The sequence below is a fragment of the Dipodomys merriami genome, unplaced genomic scaffold (genome assembly GCF_024711535.1).
Source record: "Dipodomys merriami isolate MVZ:Mamm:240054 unplaced genomic scaffold, mDipMer1.0.p SCAF_1268, whole genome shotgun sequence".
Taxonomy (NCBI): domain Eukaryota; kingdom Metazoa; phylum Chordata; class Mammalia; order Rodentia; family Heteromyidae; genus Dipodomys; species Dipodomys merriami.
In genome coordinates, this window is record NW_027202569.1 from 2,088 (window position 1) to 9,447 (window position 7,360).

Genomic DNA, 7,360 nt, shown 5'->3' on the forward strand with positions numbered 1-7,360 from the left:
CAAAACATAAGATTTTTCACTAAGATAAAGGCAATAGAATATTTGGTGCTTCATGAAAGCCTATTCCATATTTAATGGAGTAGAGCTTTTGCTATGGTGCATGTGGTAATAGAAAATAAGTATGATCTCATTCAGTTTGTTTCTGAATCTCATTCATGTCTTTATCTAATCCTGTATAAATGCATAAGACACTACATTCACATTCCATCTCAATTTGGCATAATGGTTTAACATATTTATTGGAAGAGAAACAAGCATTCAGTCCATCAGTCATGAGTTTTGAAGTACTTCTAAATTTGATGCTCAAGTTTATCTTCAAGAGCTACCAGTTTGTTTTGGCCTTGACTTTTGCTATTGAAGAGATCAGTGAAAACCCTCATCTTTTACATAATTTGACTCTGGATTTTGATATCTGTGATGTTGAATTTGAAGCTTGGAAAACACTTAAAAACCTCTTCATCAACCTCTTTGGGAAGGACAACATCCCAAACTACTACTGTATGAGAAAGAGCAAGTCTATAGTAGTACTGAGAGGACCATCAGGATTAACATCTGCACAAATTGGGACATTTCTGAACCTCTACAGGTTTCTACAAGTGAGGAGTGGAGTAATATTTTTAAAATGCCTCATTTGGTGCCATTTCAGGTGTAAGAAGAGACTGTCTTTATGAATCTATGAAACTTTCTGATACCAAGGAGTAAGAATTCAAGTTAATGGGAAATACAGTCCCATTGTTCAGCAAAGATGTAGAGCAGACAATGGATTATTTTAAGTGATAAGCATTCTCAATTTCTTTAAACAATCACAATCAGGAAATAAAAAATGGCATTAAAGTGTAAAGATATGTTGAGCTGGGTACTAGTGGCTCAGACATATAATCGTAGCTACTCAGAAGACTTATTTATAATGAACCAGCAAATATCAGGAAGTAATACGTGGTTCAAGCTGTAGAGTGAGAGCTTGAGAGAAAAAGCCAAGGAAGTGGATGAGGCCCCGAGTTCATGCTCCTGTTCTAGCGCGTGCATGCGTGCACACGCGTACACACACACACGCACACACACACACACACACACACACACACACACACACACACACACACACAGTTGCATATGCAAGATATTATGTTGAATGAAGTAAGTCAACCTCAGAAAGAGAAAAGTGACATGGGTTCTTGTTGCAGCCTGCCAGCAACACAAGGGTATCCTGAATTAGAGGGCGAGGATGCGGAAAAATAAAGACATAATACAAAGGATGGGGTAGGGAGGTTTGCAGCTCAAGACTGCAGCAGCGTTTATTTTTAACTTTCCCTAATATATACTATTAGAAGTCAAGAGGTAACATAAGGTTACAATAGTCCAGAGAAACAAGGAAAATTTCAGTAAAAACAGAGTGCAGTAAAACAAGACAGGGTCAACTGGTAGAAAGTAAAACAAACTCTGCAGACATAGCAAAGCAATCCTGAGCACCTGGTGTTTTTAAGTAAGCCAGCTCCTCGTACGTACCTTCAAGTGAGCACAGGGGTCAAGATGACCTTAGAGCTCTACTGTTGGCTCCCAACAGGTTCTCTTGTATCTGAAACTTATATCTAAATTATGAACATGAAATATTAAATAAATATGGACCACACACATATTTGCATATATACAAGATTAAGCTATAAAATATAGTACACATAGGGGTGGAATTCCATGGTATAACCTCCCTGATCAACAAAAAGCATAAAAAATGAACACCAGATAAATGAAGAGTGTAGGTGTTAAGGGAATGTGCAAAGTAGCAGAGAAATAGGGTATATATGGTTGGGAAAATACAACATAATATTCAATGTGTTTATGTGAAAATAAAACTAGGAAAGTCAGGATTGATGTAGATAGGAAGTGTTGATGAAAATAGTGACAAAGAGAGGCATTGTATGGACAAATTGGTATGTTGTAAGCTATTAAAATTATTTTTAAAATACTAAATGTAAAACCTACATCCACCAACTTCCACCATCTTGTTAATATAATATACATAGTGATTGAGACTGTGATGGAGAGAAATCTTCTCATTCATGGAGCAGCCAATTTTCATGTCCTTTAGCTTTGGACCTTTTGATCATGCCCTCAGTGACCATAACAACTCTCATGCTTTCTATCAGATGGCCTCAAAGGACATATCAATAGCAAATGCGATGGTCTCCTTACTGCTTCACTTCAGCTGGAACTGGTAGGATTGTTAACCTCACAAGCTGAGAATGGTATGTGGATTCTTCCTGAATTGATAGAAGAGATGACCAAGAATAGCGTTTGTGTACCCTTTGAGCTAGTAATCCCAAACTATGCCCTGACATTAAAATTCATGACACTTTATGACCAGATTAATAAATAATCAGCCCATGTCCCATTAAATATGGTGATAATGAATTCACACTATATTTAATGATGTGTGTGGAGGAATATTTCATAAAAGGAAAAGTCTGTATCATAAGTTCACACTGGTATTTAACCACAAGGAGGAGATATTTTATGCTAGGTTCAATCCATGTTCCTCTCATTTTTTCACACCATCACAGGGAGGTTTCAGGATTCACAAGTTTTGTTAAGTCAGTTAACCCTTCCAAATACCCAGAAGACTTTTTCCTTGCTAGGCTGTGGTTTCTGTCTTTTAATTGTTCAAATTCAGAGTCTGACTTTGTAACGTGGGAGAACTGATCTTATGAAGCCTCCTTGGATTGATTACCTGGACACATTTTTGACATGACTATGTCTGGAGATAGTTACCATATATACAACACTGTGTATGCTGTGGCCCAGGCTCTCCATGAGATACTTCTTCATCAAACAGGACAAACAGTGGGAAAGAGAAAAGGGACAGTGACTTCCCCTGCACAGGTACAGACGTCTGTTTCAGAAGGCACATGGCATGAGCAAAGTTGCATCTTAGATAGTTTTCTTACTCCATGCAAAAAAGCATACTTGGGTAAATGTCTCTGAGGCACTGCACTCATAGCTGATACTTTGAAAACCATACATGCACTTTTTCCTCATGAGTTTCTTACATAAGAGCAAAAGATGGCCTGGTGAACAAAATTAAACATCTTTCACAACTGACACAGTTTCATTCTACTTTAGGTATTAATACTTTAGTTATAATGTTTTAGGTAATAATAATGTAACAAGCACGTTCATAAAATCACTCCTTATGGAAATTGTAGCTAGCAACTGAGCATTGTCTCTTTCATGATTATTTACATAGAATTGTTTTCTGTTGAAAAGAGGCCTTCTGAAACTTTGGATTCAGAAGTATTTTATTTAATCCTTCATAAATTCTCTTATGTTGTACTTCATCGAGTGTCTCTTCTGTTCTTGAATTCTGAATCATAAATTAAAGGCAATCCGGGGCTTTTCAAATTTGAGGTCTTCTGTCTTAAATGTTGCATGCACTTCACCATAAAATGCTATGATATTTTAGTTGCACTATTTTCTGAAGAATATCCAGTTTCACAATACTGCTGGAGATCAAGTAGTTTGGGATGAGAAAAGGAAGTTAGATATAGAGTATGGCATTGTGAACATTTGGACTTTTCCACGAGGTCTTGAACTTAATTTGAATGTAGGAAAGTTTTCTCCATATGTTCTACGTGGTTGTCAACAGTCTTTATTTGAAGATATGGTACACTGGGCCATAAGAACCCCAGAGGTAGGTTGGAATCAATTGTAATTATTTTAAGGATGTACAAGTAAGCAAAATGCACCCTTAACATGTGTATCTGAGTGGATGCCAGCAATTCATTCCTGTAATATTCCCCAGTCCAGTGGCTGAGATCTGAACATCATGGTTTGAAGTCATCTATGGGACTCTTATCTTCATTTAACCACCAAAGAATTAAGTTTCAGTGCTATTAGCTCATGCCTGTAATCTTATTTATTCAAGATACTGACATTCTCATTTCTAAGAATATTGGTCAGTTTAAAGCCTGAACTGGAAAAAAAATCTGTGAGACTCTTATCTCAACTGAAAACCAAAAAGCTAAGGTTATTCTATGGATAATTAGATAGAGTGCAAACAATGAAAAAACAGCCCGAGAACAGTGCAAAGATTCTGAATTGAAGCCCCAGGAATACCACTGAAATAAAAAAGAAATTAATGGGGGCTGGGAATATGGCTCAGTGCTAGAGTGCTTGCCTAGCTTGTGTGAAGTCCTGGGTTCAATTCTTGAGTACCACATAAGCAGAAAGTGCCAGAAATGTCTCTGTGGCACAAGTGATAGAGTGATAGCCTTAAGTAAAAGATGCTCAGGGACAGTGCCCAGGCTCTGAGTTCAAGCTCCATAACTGGCAAAAAAAGAAATTAGTTGTTCCTAATGATGATTTAGCATAATGTCATAAAATACAAATTGCATATTTATTAGCAGTTATCTAACACTATAACAAAGTACCCAAGGAAGCACTTTATGTTGCTGAAGGTTTCATTCTTCTCGCTTTGGATATTTCCATTCAATATTAATTGGCTTGCTACTTAGGAATCTTTGGTGAGAGGAACCATTGGATGATCCTGTGTGAAAAGAAGGTTCTCACCACATGACCAATGTAAGATAAGATGTGTGGTTTATGCATTATTTACAGTATACTGTTAAAACTTGAAAAATAATTCTTCCATTTTGCTCTTCACAAGTGCACAGATGAGTAGGAAAAATCATGAATTCAGGCAGGCTCCATAGGGGTGGCCAACAACATTTACTTTCTCAACATTAATCTCTAACTTTTTAAAGCTCTCACAATTTTCACTAGTTCAACAGACTAGACATCAAGATTATAGCACACAAGCCTTTGTGATAATATTATATGGAGCCTATAAATACATTTACATCCTGACTGGATTTATGTGCATAAAATACTATGCTTAATAATCCAACCCTATAAAACAATGGATTTTTGGGATGTTAGATAAAAATCTGAAGAGTTAATGATACATATCAAATTTCCATCAGCGTCCTCACTCTATCTGGAGTGAGAGTTGTGGTCCTGGATTCAGAAAATCCCCTCAGGACAGAAAGGCTACCTGTTGCTTTGATTGCACACCCTGCTCAGAAGATGGCATTACTAATGAGACAGGTAAATTCATGGCTGAGGGATAAATTCAGACTGTCTCCTAGAGTCTCCCACATCCATGCAAGTCAATACAAAGTCTTGAATTAGAATTCACAAATTGTTCCTTCACTTAGCAATTTAATTGCAAAAAAGCATGATAAAACTTGTTTAAAAAATCATGAGCTCTGAATTCTCAATAGGATTATTTTCCTTTCCTTTGTAAGCATGGTTATTCAAATTCCCAGTAATGTGAGTTTATCTGCTATCATATTAATTGCAAACCCTTGTTGAGGACAAGGTCTCCACGTTCTTCAAAATTACCTTAAAAATACAAAGAAAACACAGACTTGCACATCTTTATTTTCCTGTGCCCAGAACTGTTAATTCAGCAGAGTAAGTGCTTTCAGTTGTGTTTGGGGTAAGAAGTGGAAACAAGTGTTGAGCATAGCATGATTTTATAGCTTCAAAGATTAATTTGATTTTGTTTGCCATCATATTACAGGATCATAAGAGAGACAAATATACTGCAAGGAAGGTTCACAGTGCTCTTATATATATTGCACAGAGACATAGAGGGAAATGCAAGCTTTACTATCCATGACTTGGAATGAGGCATTTAAGTTGTGCACACAGATTCCGGATTATTATGGCAGCAGGAACAGGTGGAGAAAATAATTGTGAAGTTATTAGAAATGCCAAGAAATAATAAGTGTGATATCACTCAAGTAAAAATGTTTCAATCAGACTAAAAAAGAGAGAGAACATAGAAGGAGTGTGTGAATATGATAAAGATATAAAAATTATACAGAACATGTCTGGTAATACTTACTTTGTGCTAATAAGTATTGACATGTCAGAATTATCCCAGTGTAGAGATTTCCTAATTTCCATTTAAGTATTGGAAAGGGACACATGGTTATTTTAATTCCTCACTAGATATGGAACTGTGTATGAAGTGTCCAGATCATCAGTATGCCAACACAGAGAAAAACCAGTGCCTCCCAAGAGGTGCACATTTCCTGGCTTATGGGGACCCCTTAGGGATGGCTTTGGCCTGAATGGCTCTTTCTTTATCTACACTCACAACAGTTTTTCTTGGGGTCTTTGTGAAACACAAGAACACTCCCATTGGGGGCTGGGAAGGTGGCTCAGTGGTAGAGTGCTTGCCTTGCATGCCTGAGGCCCTGGGTTCCATTCCTCAGCACCACGTAAGCAAAAAGAAAAAAGCCGGAAGTGGCGCTGTGGCTCAAGTGGTAGAGTGCTAGTCTTGAGCTAAAGAGCTGAGGGACAGTGCTCAGATGCAGAGTTCAGGCCCCACGACCAGACACACAACAAAGAAAGAACACTCCCATTGTCAAGGCTAATAATCAAGCTCTCAGCTACATCCTACTCATCTCCCTCATCTTCTGCTTCCTCTGTTCCTTGCTCTTCATTGGCCGTCCCAACACAGCCACCTGCATTCTAGAGCAGACCACATTTGGAGTTGTGTTCACTGTAGCTGTTTCTACTGTCTTGGCCAAAACTGTAACTGTGGTTCTGGCCTTCAAGGTCACTTCTCCAGGGAGAAGGATGAGGTGGCTGCTGCTATCCGGGGCTCCTAACTTCATCATCCCCATCTGCACCCTGATCCAGGTGACTCTTTGTGGAATCTGGCTGGGAACCTCTGTTCCCTTCGTGGACACAGAAGCACACTCTGAACACGACCACATTATCATCCTGTGCAACAGGGGCTCCTTTGTCCCCTTCTAGTGTCCTGGGATACCTGGTCTTCCTTGTTCTGGTCAGCTTCACTTTGGCTTTCCTGGCTAGGAACCTGCCTGACACCTTCAATGAGGCCAAGTTTCTGGCCTTCAGCATGCTAGTGTTCTGCACTGTCTGGCTCATTTTTCAGCCTGTCTACCACAGTGCCAAGGGGAGTTCATGTTGGTTATTGAGTTCTTCTCCATCTTGGCGTCTAGTGCTGGACTATTGGGCTGCATCTTTGCACCCAAGTGCTACATCATCTTGTTAAGACCAGATAGAAACCTTCTGCATGGCTTCAGGGAGAAAACACCTACTGAGAGAAATAGGCCCTCTTAAGATTAAATTCACATATTTGATCAGATCTATTGCATTTTAAAATCAGATATTAGTTTATATTCTTAGAATCACTTCAATAGGTGACACTCATTTTTTCTTTCTTTTAATATTTTTATTGTAATGGTGATGAACTCTAGTGGTTACAATTACATAGGTAAGGTAATGTTACCCTCTCCCTCATTTTCTCCCCCTTACTCCTACCTACTCC

The 7,360-nt window shown here is 38.4% G+C and overlaps 1 pseudogene; it reads left to right on the forward strand.

The window, feature by feature from the left end:
• Window positions 1-272: 272 nt before the first annotated feature.
• On the forward strand, window positions 273-7,152 carry LOC138824134 (vomeronasal type-2 receptor 116-like; annotated as a pseudogene).
• Window positions 7,153-7,360: the final 208 nt, after the last annotated feature.